Source organism: Delphinapterus leucas, chromosome 12, assembly GCF_059928025.1.
Source record: "Delphinapterus leucas isolate spDelLeu-1000000601 "Yukka" chromosome 12, BTC_Dleu_Yukka2, whole genome shotgun sequence".
Lineage (NCBI taxonomy): Eukaryota > Metazoa > Chordata > Mammalia > Artiodactyla > Monodontidae > Delphinapterus > Delphinapterus leucas.
This window is the reverse complement of record NC_143140.1, coordinates 92,538,306-92,554,406: the sequence shown is the minus strand read 5'-3', so window position 1 is coordinate 92,554,406 and position 16,101 is coordinate 92,538,306.

The following is a 16,101-nucleotide window of genomic DNA, read 5'->3' as shown; positions in this document are numbered from 1 at the left end:
TAATCTGGACCACACAGCAGCAGAACTGCCTGGGTGCAGGCGGCTGTTCCGTCCTGGGAGTGTGGTTGCTTGTACAGCCTTGAGAAGAGTTGCTGATGGCAGGTTTATAGAGTCAGGGCAGGGCTGTTGATGGGGTCTCCAGAGAAGGAAAACTTGCAGAAAAGGGAAAGGAAGGCTAGGATGCAAAGGTACACTCGGCAGAGACACAAATGAGTCAATGCTGATACAAATGAGGCAAGTCCTAGTATGAAATCAGACCACTCTTGGGAATCAGGATATCTATGTATTGTGTACTATGTACCTGACACGAAGGACTCGGTGAAACTTAGGTTCTTCTAGGCTCTTTTCTGGGGACGGAGGAGATATTTGACACCTCCTCCACCCCCGGCCTATACCTTAAATTCTAGAAAAAGGTATGGATGCAAACCTTTGGTCAGCTGTCCATTGTTCTGGCCTTGATGAAGTGAGCAAACTCAGTCTCCCTGAGTCACGGTGGTTGGCTAGGCCATCGTGGTCCCTGTAGAGAGGCTGGGTTCCCAGGTGGGCTGTGGTTTGTCTCTTCTAGTCAGGGAGAGTCTTGGCTGGCAATTCAGCTCTCAGGAAGGTTAGTGGGTACAGGACGGATTGCCTGCTCCAAGGTGCACAGACAAATATTGGGGATACTTGAGATCCACAGGAAAATTCTAGGTGCTCAAATTTTCTGGGGGCATTTACGAAATTCACTTGTCCTTCTGGGAAATGGATTGAGCAGCTGCCGTGTTCTTCTCCAGGAAAGGGCATTTGTACCCTGGAACGGAAGCACTGACATTTTTCCAGCTCACAGCCACATTTGGCAGCAATATTAATTTCTGTTCTTACAGTTGCAGCTGTGAACAACTCAAAAAGGTCATTTTTCTATACTTGAAACATAGAACACATCTTAATTTTCCAGTAGATTAACTTAATGATCAAAACTGGAAAAGAAAAGAAAACGCTTTTTTGGGAGGCGAGTAGGAAGACAGCCATTTCCTTACCCTGAATCTTCTTATTTGACAGTTTTCACTCTGCAGACATTCCATGGTCCTCACTTGATATCTATATTTAGACTTTGTATTTTACTACCTGTCTGAGATGATTCAGAATCACTTTGCAGTTGCCTACCCCAGTGAGCAGGTAGAGGGCTGCAGAACACAGCGCTTGTGACAAGGACAGAAACACTGGGTCCACAACACGTCTAGAAGTGTATACTATATACATACACTATGGAGTATATCCCTAAGTATATCCCATATACACTCTAGATGTAGGAGTATATCCCTAAACATTGTCCCTAACACTTGTTGTCACCTTTGCCTTTAAATCACTAGAGGCCTTATTTTCTTGATAGTCATACCACAGTCTGGGCTACTTGAATTACTTGAAACACTTTTGCTGACCTCTCTCACTTCAGTAAACTCCTTCAGTTTTCTGAGGTGCTCCTAACATACACCCCATTCCCAATCACGATTCTGAGAATGATGAAAAATTATGTAACTATTTTGCTCAAGTTCACCCCAAATATCCTTATTTAACTTCAGCTGAATAATCTAATCACTTGGCAAACCTGTTACTCATTTGGGGAGCTCAACCCAATGGCTGAAAATATTTATTGAGTACCTAGGTTATCTCAGCTACTGCAGATTAAAATAAACAGTAAAAATGAGAATAAAAGAGGTGGCATAAGGATAGTGTCTATAAAAAGAGTCAGTGGCATGAATGGGATCTTTGATCATGATATTGAAAAATTAGGCAAAAAGAGCAGTGGTTTGGAAAACCAGGAGATAGTCATGTGAAGGAGGACAGTAGCTACTGTCCTTTGAAAACCCTTTCTTGCCCCTGCATTCTGTCTGAACTACTCCTATCTTCCTTATTTTAGGTTCCTTTTGACTTATAACTTGACTGGCACGAGGCTGATATCATGACACCTGCATTTAGTTTACCTGATTCTTTATTAAGATCACAGAGAGAATAGAGAAAAAAAAAAAGACTTTCTATCAAAGCCAAAAATGAAGAGTAATCACTGGGTTTACATATGGGTTCCCTTTTTCATGTACAGATATTTTGTGTTTGTTCTTCTTTTTGGCTTTCTAAATACTTACCACTTTTTCTCTCTCTCACCTTTCCCCAAATGCTGGCGTTACATTAGGAAATTATTTTCTTCATTAACATTGCCTCATTTATTACTATACTTTACATACCACTCAACTTTTTGTAACTAAGATGTGCATATTCTCTTCAGTTTACAACTGAACTCCACAAAGAAAATAAAGCAAGCACTAAAATTGCCTTCTTTGTGACTGCAGGTATGCCAGCATTTGTATTCTAAATTCTTTTCCAGTTCTTTTGTTTGTCAGTTTTGACAAAAAAAAATCCTTATGGGATTCTGACTGAGTTTGCATTGATTCTGTTCATCATTTTGGGAAGAACTGACATCTTAACGATACGGAGTCTTCCAGACCACAGACATGGAATATTTTATTTTGGTCTTTTAGAGATTTCTCTCAGCCAGGTTTTATAGTTTCCAGTGTTCAGGCCTTTCATGTTTTTTTAGTTAAAATTATTGCTCATTATTTTATATGTTCATACAATATTTTATTTATTTAAATTTCCATTTGCTAATTGCTAGTCTATAGAAATACATTGATTTTTATGTGAATTTTCTACTCTGCCATTTAGTAAACTCACTTACTAGATCCAGCACTTTCTTTGTAGATTCTATCAGATTGCCTGTGTGGTGGTCTTGTCATCTATGAATGAAGATTCTTCTTCTTTTCTGCTGTGAAGCCTTTACTTCTTTTTCTTGCCTGATTGCAGTGACCAGAACCTCAGCACAACATGGAAGAGAAGTTGCCAGAGAAACCCCCTTGTCGGTCTTTCAACACTGAGTATGATTAGCTCAGGCTTTTTGTTGATTTCCTTTATCAGGTTGAGGAAGTTCCCTTCTTTCCTATTCTGCTGAGAGTACTTACCAGGAAAGGATGCTGTATTTTCATCATATACCTTTACTGTACCTACTGAAGGATCGTGTGATTTTTCTTTTTTAGTTTTTTAATATGTTGATATATTAATTGATTTCTGAATATTAAATCAACTGCATTCTTGTGATGAACGCTGCTTAGTTAAGATGTATTTCTCATTTTACATACCATTGGATTCACTTACTAAAAATTTGTTAAGAATTGTTGTGGTTCTGTTCTGAGGGATATTTGACAGGAGTTTTCTTGTCTTGATGTCTTTTGCTGGTTTTGGTATTAGGTATCTGTTTTTGGCCTCAAGGATTTGGGATGAATTTCTTCCTCTTTAATTTTCCTGAATAGTTCATGTGGAATATATTCTCTTATTAGGTGCATAAATATTTAGGACTGTCATGTCTTTTTGAGTAATTGACTCCCTTATTGTTATAAAATGACCTTCCATCTTCCTGGTAATAGTCTTTAATCTGAAATACTTGTCTGGTATTAATATAGCCAGTCAGATTTCTTTTTGACTGGGGTTAGCCTGACATGTCTTCTTCCATCCTTTCCTTTTAACTAGTTTTTATTTATATTTAAAATGCATTTATTGTAAGCAACGTATCATTGGGCCTTAATTTTTTATCCAATGTGATACTCTCTGCTTCGTAATTGGAATACTTATACCATTATATTTTTTGTGACTATTATATAGTAACAGTTAATCCTATCATTTTTCTGCTTTTAATTTATCCTATCTTTTTTTCGTTTTCTTCCTTTCTCTCTTCTTTTGGTTTGAGTACGTCTTTATGATTCCGCTTTATCTCTTTGCTGGTGTAATAGCTCAGAGTCTTTGTTTTCTTATTTTACTCATCACTATGGCGTTTATAACATGTCTGAAAATATCTTGATTTTCACTTTGTTTTCTCTAGGTTTCTGGGGTGACAGATTTCTCTTCCAGTACTGCAGAGGTGCCACCCTATTCTCTTCTCACTTGCATTGTTTCCAGTGAGAAATTGCCTGTAATCTTTAATTTTGTTGCTCTCCACAAATATATCCTTTAATATTTTATCTGTTCATTTTAATCATTTTGGATGATTCTTTCCTCACCGTGAGACAGTTTTTCATGCACGTGCACTGACTACACTCAGTCAAATATTTGGGGGGAGACCCCGGGGGATCTCCAGGTGCCTTTCTCTCTCCTTGTCCCTCTCCCTGATCTCTCCATGGCTCTGTTCTCTCTGTCTCTGTCTGTCTCGCTCTTTCTCACTCTCTCTGTCCCTCTTAGTCTCCCGTCTCTAATATTTAGTCCATTAAACTCCGGCGCTTGCCTCCCAAAGCTTCTGCTCTGTCACTTCATTGTGGAATCCATTGGATTCTGCTTGGGTTCCCTTCCCTGTGTTGTGCCCTGCAAACATTTTAAGGCATTAAACTGTGGTGGTTATAGGGTTCACCTCATTTGTTTCCCATATATTTCAGATATATATATCTCACCAGTAATATGTGTGGTGAAAAAACTACTGGAATTCTATTCATTTGGTAATTTTACTCACATTATTTGCTGGATTATTGACACTTGTACAATTGAGAAGTATATCATAAAGACTTGCCTGGCAGAATGCCAGCTCCAGAAGACCAGGGATAGTACTTCAAACACCTCTCTGTTTTATGTGGTCCCTGGCATAGAGTAGCGGTCCAATGCATTTAAGTTAAGTGAATGAGTAAACACGTATGTAAGAGTTTGTTGGTCATTCTCACTGCCAAGGTACCTATCTGGATTGCCCCTAGAATCCACCTTGTATTTTGTGATGGGCCCTCAGTTATCTCAAATCATGTTGTAAACAATAGCTTGAGTTTTACTGGAGCAAAGCTGAAACTGTCTTATAGCCAAGACAACACCCTAAAGTGTGTTAGGCACAAACTTTACCAAACTTTGGACCTACCATAACAAACTGGGAATGAAAAAAAAATGTTTTAAAGTGTAAAAATAATTTCTGTATATACAGCAAGCAAAATATTAATATCTTTAATATTTTAAACAGCTCATAAATCAATGAGGAAACTAAATACACATTGATAGAAACAGTGGCTTAAGGATATAAATAATCATTTCCCTGTAGAAGAAATAGAAAAACTGTTGAGTGTATGCAAACATTGTTGATGTTCACTACCATATAGATGACAAGTCAAATTGAGAATGATAACAAAAATGATAATGCACATTATTGATGACGGTGAAGTGAAAACTGCAATGTTACAAATTTCTAGGAAGAGAGCAAATTGATGTCAACTTTCTGGAGAATAATTTGGTAATAATATTGATTAACATTTTCTACCAGGTAACTCTATATAATGACAGCCTGAAGCAATAGTTAGATATATTTTTAGATTTTGAATGTTATTTATTATACCAGAATATTGACATAACCGTAGTGTCTATTAAGAGGAATTTAAAAAAATAACAGCACACTTACTCATGGAATATTACGTGGTGAGTTAAACTGTTGTCGAGTAGTATTTCATAACCTGCACTTTTTCTAAATAAAAGGCACATTGCAAAACATTGTATACTGTAGAATCTCTTTCTAAAAAAAAAAAATCAAATAATAAATAGGAAAAGGACTTGGCATATTATAATAAATTGCAGAGGAAAAGCCTTGTTGTTGGAATTGTGGGTGGTTTTTATTTTCTTACTATTGTCTTTCTGTATGTTCTCATTTTTATGGTGTAAGTGAATTAATTTTGTATTGGGAAAACAATCACAAGTAAAAACAAAGACTGGAACAGGATAGAGCTTGAGGTTATATCTTCTTTGATAGTGGTCTTACCAACTGAAATAGCAGGAAAGCCACCTGGAGCTGTGAATTTGAAAACATATGCACTAAAATATTAAATCTTTTTCAAGCTCTCTTCAGTTTCACTTGATAACTTATTGCTATCTAAGTTAGATAACTAAGGAATTTCTCCCCAGTTATGGGTTAAATAATTTGCTTATTTCAATCAGAATGTAAACGATTAACTCATTCATTCAACATATAACTAATGATCATTGAGTTTCTGCTATTGTATTAGGCATCTGGGACATTTGTGATAAATATAACTGGATGCCTGCCTTCCGAATGCTTGGCATTTGTATATCATCACAAATCATTTTCATGTGTCTTGACTACCCATCAAAACCATAGTTTAAATCGTGATTAATTTAGCAAGTTAACCTCAAAATTGTCCTAATAATTAGCTGCATTATTGCATTCAATGTACTGTTTCTTACCTTGGTAACATCTTTTTAAGGTAGATCTTCTAAAAGACTATTGATGAATGGGTATCCATGATACATGTAATTAAATTATTATAGATCTTCCTACCTAATGCAGAGGAAACTTTACAGGACACCTGCATTACCCTTAATTCTTTCCTCTTATATACTGCTTGGAATGATCTTCACATTTTCCATGTTTATAATTGGGAGTAAATTTTCAAAAATTATAGAACAAGAATAATCAATACTGAAGAAATGAAATTGAAGCTATTGTTTTTATACAGAAGGGGTCACATTATTCATAAACAGATCACAGGAGATATAATACATCACCTGGGTAATGTGCAGGAGGGAAAAATTACATGAGACATTGATGGAAACACAGGAATTACACTATTAGCTAAACTCCTTCTTGGGTAGGAAATATAAAGTTCCTCTTATACTCCCTGTTATCTTTCTGCATCTCCAAAAACCTCCTCTCTGGTTTACATAGTGACGTGAAAATGTCTGTAATATACCCAGAAGTCTGATGCAAGTATACGAGATCAAAGATTTCCTTTCCTAAGCCAAGAAATAAAATGAGAGGAATATTTCTGAATTTCCTGTTTAACCAAAGCAGCTAAGCGTGATTATGGCCAAAGGCTGTCTTCCTCTCTTTTTATATTTAAGAGATTTAGGTCACCGTCTCTCTAATCACAGCACTGAGTACTGCAATAGACTTTTCTGAAAGAGGATAAAAAAATTTCCCCTATATTTTTTATGATAAAAATTTAGTGCAAAATAGAACTAGAAGTGTTTTTCAAGCTTCCTGGAGAAGTTCATGCTCTGCAAAAGGGAAGTAATTTGACATGACAGTGACATATTCTCGTAGAGAAAATAATTAAATCCTACTGTCTTCTGCATTGGAGACAGTCTGTAGATCTACTAGTCTTTATCTAAATGCAGTCCACCAAATACGCTAATGAATTATTGATGCTAATTTAACATTAAGAAACCCACTGTTTGACTTCATATGATCACAATTTCTGAACTAGTTTGAGACAAACCTCTCTAACATTATTGTCTTTTGGGTATGAAGGAAAACTTTACTGACCACTCTGAGTTTGTTGAAAAGTTGGTTCAGATTTGAGAAACAGATATACTGGGCTTCTTAATTAGAAATGAAATGAACAGTAGACGTCTTGCTTCCACTCTTCATGCCTCCACTATAATCTGTACGTGCCATTCAGTTACTTCTCGTTATAAACTCTTTGTCGTGTGACTTCCTTGCTGAGAAATATGTTCAAGGTTCTCCATTTGTCAGTACCATGGCTAAATGTGGGTTGCAAGGACAAGATGCTTGACAGGGGGATGAGGCCAATGTTGGAGACAGATTGGGCAGAGATGGAAGAAGCTGATAGCCAAATCAGGGTGTAGACAATTAGGAGTCCTTGAGCTTTGAAAGTGATAAAGTCAAAGTAAAGCAGAGCAATGAGTCAAAAGCAAGGTCAGCAACCAAGAGGCAATTAAACAGCACAAGCCATGGAGCCAAAGTCTGGAAGCACACAGTCCTCAGAGCCATAGCTTAGATAGAGAAGAAAGAGCACCTGAGAATTACATTGACAGTCAAGGACCAAAGAGTCTGGAAGCACCTGGGACAACACAAAGCAGTGAATTGAATGTCCAGGGAAGTAATTCTACCATCCCTGGGGTCGGACGAATTGTGAGATTAGTGAACAAAATTGTATCCCATCTCATCTTAGTCTTATGTCATTTTCTTAAAGGAGAGATAAAAATGCCCAGTTACACCAGGAATTCAGTATAGTGTTAAGTCCACCTGGGTTCAGTAAAGTGATTATGATAATCATCACGAACCTAAGGAGAGGGAAGACCCATTTTTCACACTAATGGTATCCCATATCATATTCATCTGACATGGAAAGGGTATTAGACACTTCGATCTAAGATATTGTATATGATATTGTATTGTATGCATTGTATATCTTATATCTTATTGATATAAGATATTGTATAAGATATTGTATTTGTACTATAAGCCTAAAGCCTTTTAATATATGAAATAAATATATAGAGACATCGAATTAAAATGTTTGCATTTAAACAAGGAGTCTTTTATGAGAGTCGGGGGAGAAATTTAAGAGACATAATTGGGTAATAATGCCTATACAGTCTGGGCATGGAGAGATAAGAGAAACATTCTTACACAGATGAGATCCATTCAATTTATTTTCCTTAAGACATTTTCTTTTCTTTTCTAATGAATAATTTCCCCACTTGTTATAGCTGCCAGTTTCAAGAGGGACGAATACTGGTTTATAAAGAAAAGTGGCCACCACATGTTTCTCTCTGTAAAAATTGTTTCGAAGAAGTATTTATGGGTAAAACCTGCATGTTAAGCTAAATAAAATGTGTTTTCTCTTGTACAGTAAACTTGTTTCATATTAACTATTGTTTAAACTGACTGGAGGTTGGAAATAAATTTGTCCTCCATAAAATGGTCTAATAGCAGTGTTTAAATTATTACTCTTAGCTAACTCTCCTAAGCAGATTTTGTTTCCAAGGGATGCATCAAGTATTGTAGCTGAAGGGGTCAATGGCTCCTATCATCTCTTCTCCACTTTGCTGTTCGGAGCAGAGCTTCAGGTGCATATGGCAGAATTTATTTTCATTTGCATCATGGTTAGTTGTATAGGTTGCCTGAAGTTTTCACCCAAGTCGATCTTTAAAGCAATCAAATGTGGTAAGATCCAGATGTGTCTGATAGGACCACCCAAGATTCCAAAAGCACAACTCGTTTCTCTCAGTGGATAAAAAGTGTTTGCCTTGAAGCTGTTTCAGTTTTTCTGGTGAGCATCAGTGATGAAGATTAAAAGGAGCAATGAATTTCTGAGTGAGAGGAGAGAAGAGCACAAGTGTGCTTACTGATCTCTTCATACAGCAATTCAATCTTGCTTTGCTCTCTTGTAAATTCGCCTAAGCTGTCTCATAGATGTTCACTGTGACAGAAAATTTAACCTCTTTATTTTTTTAGACAGCAAAGGCAGCAGCTCTACCTTTGTTGATCTTAGATTATAAACTTCTCAAGGGCATGGCTCTGTTACTTTAATTCACCTCACATCAAGCGTAGCGCTGTTATGGAGAAAACGCGACTCTCCATCCTTTCTCTGGGTGACTTTTGAACCACTGTTACTCATTACGCATACATTCCTTTTCTTGTTTGAGGTTCAGACTTGGGTGATACCTCTTTTATTCCTTGGAATACCACCACCAAGATGGTTGCTTCTCTAAGTAGCTGTGTATATAACCGATTCGCCAACATACTATATTCTTGCATTTCTAGAAGATTGTCTCAGAACTTTCTCCTGAATGCATGACCCTCTTACCACCTAATGGTCTTTACGCTTGAAGTTGAATTTAATTCAAACAGACTAGTACGATCCTGGGATGTCTTATATACCTGTGCCTTTGTATTCAAAGGTGCTAACAATAACGTCATCTGGATCAGGATTCTTAGGAACTTGATGGAGGGGCTTCCGTGTCGCCATTGGATTGTCATAGAACAGGTTGTTGGGTAGCACCATCCCAGTTTGCAACTCAGCCTTTAGATTTATTGATCCATCTGAAGGATTTTCTTTAAAAGAGCAATTTTCCCGTTAAATCTGCTAACCAGAATGCTTTGAGTTCCGGGACAGCTTCCTAGCCCTCCACAGCCTTGCCGCTCAGAGTCTGGTCTATGGTGTAGCATCATCAGCATCACCTGGGAGATTGTTTGAGACGCAGAGATCCAGGCCTCCAGGATCACTCCAGACCTACCACATCGGAATCCGCAATACAAGATCCGCAGGGGTATCCATGCATGTTAAATTGAGAAGCACGACTTGATACTCGGTCATATTTTCTGGGATTGTGACTTAGTGACTCCTTTTGGTTTTGCTCCTAGGGATCGGCTACCCTGCTTCAACAGGGCTCTGCCGAGGTGGCTATTGGGATCCATTTTGTGCTGCTGAAAGGTCCAGTAAGAATACTTTGTGGAAAACATGTCTTCAGCACCAGAGGACTTCCCACGTCTCAGAGCTTTGCTAAGGGTGATTTTGTTCTGTAGCTACTTTATATCAACTGCCACTGCTTTTCTATTTATCTAGTTCCTAACACAGTATGATAGATAAGAGGCTTTATTCACCTAAAATCTTCATATAACTACCAGTGATGAAAGAGGCCTAAGATGTGTGTGCCTGAGCACGAGTCTACTGCTTTGACATCTCCATGTCCTGATGCTTTAAATTAATGTGATGTTGCTTTAAACTTTGGAGTAGGGCATTAAAAAACTTTTATTCAAAATTAGTATATACACTATTAAAAATGTCAGACGAATGTGCTGAGCATTAAAGTGACTTTATAATTAAGTGGGCTCTTGGGGAAACATCTGGATGAAGGTGAGGGGGTAACACTGTACCCTTGACCTCCCCTTGTTCTACCCATACGAAGTACTTACCCATATGGAATATTAAGCCTTCCTAGAGTAGAGTAGAATACCCCTGTTAGGCAAGAATGACAATTACTCATCCACTATTAATACTGGACACTATTTTCATTCGAACAATGGTTTTGCAATGTCCCAACCACAGGTTCCTAAATGCTCCATTTTCAGGATCATGTGTGCATAGAACAGAGTATAATCACATTGATCCCACCAGGGAATGCACTTGTCAGCTTTACCTTGGAATCATCTCTAAGCAATAGTACGCAATTACCAAAAAAAGCACCAAAATATTAAGTCTGGTGTGTTGACAAGTCTGTCCAGAACTCTGTCACATGGGATAACCTTTAACTTGCTTTGTTTGGAGTCTAGTTGGATGGTCTGGTGATTTCTCTCCTTCCCAAAGATAGATGATCTAATTTCCTATCTTTTATTTTTGAAGAGTTTGGCTTTATGCAAAGACCTGCCTAAGATACAGAGGTTTAAGACATCTTGCAGTGTCATTTAATCCATGAGTGGAGTCTCAAGCCCTTTCACACAATCATCATGAACTCTCAAATGATCTTAAGCCACTCGTTGTTAGTGGGTATGTTCTCATATGTTCTGTGACACGATGATCATTTAACCATGGCTATTTCTGGATGACTCTCTTCCATATTGTTGGTACTGCCGGTAGAACTGTACATTGATAACTTTTCTCAGATGTCTGAACATGTGCTCTGACATCTGGTTCTAGGTTTCTTGCTTCATCATGGGCATCGAGAGCTGACAAGAAAAACACTGATTTACACAGTAGCATTTTTTAACCGTGGGTACCTATGGCCTGCAGCCAGGTGTATATATATATTTGAACATAGATTGGATTTTTTTTAATTGGAGCATAATTGCTTTACAATGTTGTTCAGTTTCTGCTGTATAATGAAGTGAATCAGCTGTATGTATACATATATCTCCTCCCTCTTGGACCTCCTCCATCCCCCATCCCACCCATCTAGGTCACCACAGAGCACTGAGCTGAGCTCCCTGTGCTATACAGCAGGTTCCCACTAGCTGTCTCTTTTACACATGATAGTGTATGGGGAATAGCATTTTTGCATTTCAGGTAGGAAATAGCACAGGTGACTGTTCTGGGAGGGAGAGAGAGAGAGAGAGAGAGAGAGAGAGAGAGAGAGAGAGAATATGAGAAGCATCAGAAGAGGTTGACCAGGTTGTAAGGACTTAGATTATATAAAGCCTTGTAGATGTTAGTAGGATTTCAGATTGTATCCTAAGTGTGGTTTTAGGCTGAAGAAATTTTATATTACTCTTATTATGATTTGCCAATTATAGGGATCATTCTGACTGCTTCACAGAGAATGGATTAGTCAGGAACAAGAATGGAATAGGGGGCCAGTTAAATGACTATTGCATTAGTCCATCAAGGAGTTGATTCTGTCTTGTTAGCTGTTATAAAGCCACGAGGATAGATTCCAGTTGCATTTTAGAGGTAGTCATGAAAGACTTGCCTTGAGGGGGAGAGTGAGGGAGACAGAGGTTCCAGTAATGATTTCTGCTGGAAACACTATTAAAGTAGCAGATTAGCAATTGAGAGTTAAATTGTGAGGATTTGGTTGCTTTTTATGATACCTGTGACATCGCTGGAAACATGTAAGCAAGTTGGTAGATTTGGAGATGTGAGGGGGAGGTGCCTGTTTAGATTCATCAGGGTGCAAGGTATCATGCCACGTAAGATGATGTATCAGGACTGAGCTCAAATTCCAGAATCTAGATACAAGCCAGAGGAAGAGGGACGTTGAAAAGAGAACGAAAGTGAGTTAGCACTAAAGACTGAAAAAGAGTGGCTGCAGAGGAATAAGGAACACCTGTTCTGTGGCATCCTAAGTGTCAAGAGAGAAGAGTGTTTCCAGAAAGAAGTAGTGGCAGTCAGATAAGTACTGAAAACTGTCCACTGGATTCATCCACATAAAGTCACTAGAGGCTTTACCCAGAGTAGTTTCTGTTGGGTGCATGTCCACTGAAGTGGGTGGAAAAGCCACCGGACTTTGAAGAGCAAAGGCAGGATTTCACACGTGCATTTTTATTTTCTAAATATTAATAACTTGGACTGGTGCAATTATTCAAGGCTCTAGTTGTTGTGGCTTGCATAGGAATTTCCAGTTCCTTATTTGAAAATTTCAGCAGATGTTCCTTAAACCCTAGCATTTCTGGTGAAACTCTTTTTTAATATAAATTTATTATTTTATTTTATTCATTTTTGGCTGCATAGGGTCTTCGTTGCTTCCCGCAGGCTTTCTCTAGTTGCAGTGAGTGGGGGCTACTCTTCGTTGCGGTGCACGGGCTTCTCATTGCGGTGGCTTCTCTTGTTGTGGAGCACGGGCTCTAGGCGTGCGGGCTTCAGTAGTTGTGGCATGTGGGCTCAGTAGTGTGGCTCGTGGGCTCTAGAGCGCAGGCTCAGTAGTTGTGGCGCATGGGCTTAGTTGCTCTGCAGCATGTGGGATCTTTCCCGACGAGGGCTCGAACCCGTTTCCCCTGCATTGGTGGGCGGATTCTTAACCACCGCGCCACCAGGAAAACCCAGCGAAGCCCTCTGGTGAAACTCTTAACAGTAATAACATCATTAGAAAGGGGGCAGAGGTCTGTTTGCTGCACCCCTGACAGACAGCGTTTGCAGGATGTTTTCATTGAAACCTCCCAGGGATGTGGCTATTGGTCTCCTGAGCCTTGGGTCTCACGGAGCATGCTGTTAGTTTGAGCTGGGAAGCCCAGTATAATTTTTGCTAACAAAGAACATCAAGATATTAAACTGACATTCCTTTCTTCTCTTCATTTAACTCTAAATCTCAACCTCAAATGCAAATTATCCGGGTACAGCTTAATAATGCTAAATGTGTTAATCATTGTCTAATTGGCAATAGTCATTGAGTAAAATAATACATTTAAATGGTCTGGCACATCGTTGTTGCTTAATAAATAGAATCCCTTAGTGATATTACTACTGGAAAATGAGGTAAAAATAAAGACCTCATTTAATTATATGCAGAAAAGAAGATAAACTTGTTTTTTCTGCTTATCATTTGTGCGAGTAGTTTTATAAAATTTGAAAGAATAAATTTGTCCCATGCCTGTTATCTTATATCATTGAACAAGGCTGATCCATGATCCTAGCAGAGATGCATCTACACCTGTAAGCCCCTCACCAGTGACAGAGGTAGTGCAGAACAGATTCAAGGAGTTTTGGGTGATATTTGGAAATAACCAGAACTGACCTATGTGCTACTTGTGTTAACATTCTCAGGTCAAAGCTTTGAAAACACCTTTGAGGTTGCTCTGCAGTGATTATGTCCTCTCCTCTCTACACAACGCAACAGTGAATGTTAGAAGTTTATTTAGTTTCTGGAACGTTTGGACTCAAGAACTCAGTATTTACAGAATTCAGTACAACTATTCCTTATTGATTCCAAGTATGTTTGAAGCAATTGTATTATTGCAAATACGGCACATTTACCTTCTCAGCTACTAAGCTAAGGCTTTAAGCCAATTTAGAAAACAGAGCACACAGAAAATTAAATCAGCTAAATCAATTTATCCTTAGATGCATTCTATAAGAAGCATTTTAAACTCTCAAAAGGAATCTCATGTTAAATAAAAAACGTGGGAACCCAGGTCAAATTTGGGAATCACAGCATATTTCACAAAGGACATCATTTTATTTAATAATGAATACTGTAATTATATTTATTGAGTGCTTATTCCATGCATGGCTTTTCATCAAATGATAATATGTATTGTATTATTTATTTTGTCCAACGATCCTATAAGGCAAAACTATGTTTATGTCCAATGCACATATGAGAAAAAATAAAATGCAACCTGCCCACTTTCACAGAACAGGTAAATAGCAAAACTAGAGTTTCAATCATGTCTGCCTACTCCAGGGACTATGCCCTACCCTCTGCGTTACATTGCCACTCAAATATTTATTCTTAAAATTTTTTATATCCCATAATTTTAACTTCTAGGTGTTAATACTATGGAAATAGCTAGAGATGCATCCCAGTAATTATCTTTAAGCATGTTTGGTCTCAACTTTTTAAAATAACAAAATATTAAAAGTCATTCAAGCATATAAAAAAAGATAATTGATTAAATAAATAATAAAGAGCCATATTATTTTATTTTATGGAGCCAATATAAATTAACTTTTAAAATTTTGTCAAAAATACTTCAATAAAATGCCAGTGAAACCATGAAGAATATAACCACTACCTGTTATACAAAGCATATACAAATTCTGATACATGTGCACACAAAATTATTTCAACACAAATAAAATGTAAATATTGATTGTTATTAGATTGGGGCATTATGACATTTTTTCCCTTTTCTCCTTTTACTTTTTGTACTTTCAAATTTTCTACAATGATTATATATTGCTTTTAAAAGGAGACCAGCATTAAACTAAAAAATAGATGTGATTTTTTTTTTGTATCTATTGCTTAAAAGTTAATGAAAGAATCATTATACAAGTTTTTCCTTTAGGACAGAAATATAGTCACTCATTCAAATAGGGCCCCAAGGTCCCTGGATTTTATCAAACTGAAACTCCTTCCTGGTTTCATCCGAGTCCAGTTTGACCCAATATGGCTCTGCCTTCCCCTCGGTGCTCCTGAACCTCTGGGCTAGACTGTCACGAAGGGTCAGTAAACTCACGTGGTCTGGGCTTGCACTTCTAACTTCTTAATTCCGGCATCTGATTTCTTTATTTTTAACAAGTGCCGTAGCAACTACTGCCTTTGTAAGAGTGTCTCAGGGTACAAATCAAATTCAATAACTTTTAAGTCAGACAAGGTGAAATGTTCTGTCAGACTCGACCACTGTGAACTTTCAAAGACCCAACACTAGTAAGGGAAAGAGATGGATATTGATTACATCCTCCTTACTTGGGAGATTGGTCTTCGTGAAGCAAACACAGGAAGGAACCAGTGAAAATTTAGCTGAGGTTCCTGACCAGTATCAGATTCTTGGCAACTAATAGGTTCTTTGGGGACATCCTTTGCTTCCCTTGCTCCTGTAGCATATTTGTCCCAATTTTAAGTGCTGTAAGCTGTCTTAGTTTGGTTCAGTGTAAATACTGAGCTTTATTTAACCAAACACAGAAATGACACACATAAGAACCTATATAAAAAAGACCTGAAGAAGTCGACTTTGGGGAAAACTCAAAGAAAACCTGCTTGCCAGGGACAAGAGCAGAGCACTTCACCTGCGTTCTCCCAGTTGATTATAAATCAACCTCATTGATCTCTATTTACTATTTACCATGGACCAGGCACCATACCAGCAGCTGCAGGAACAAAATGCTGCCTTCAAGGAGCCCTTAGACACTTCCTTTCCATGAA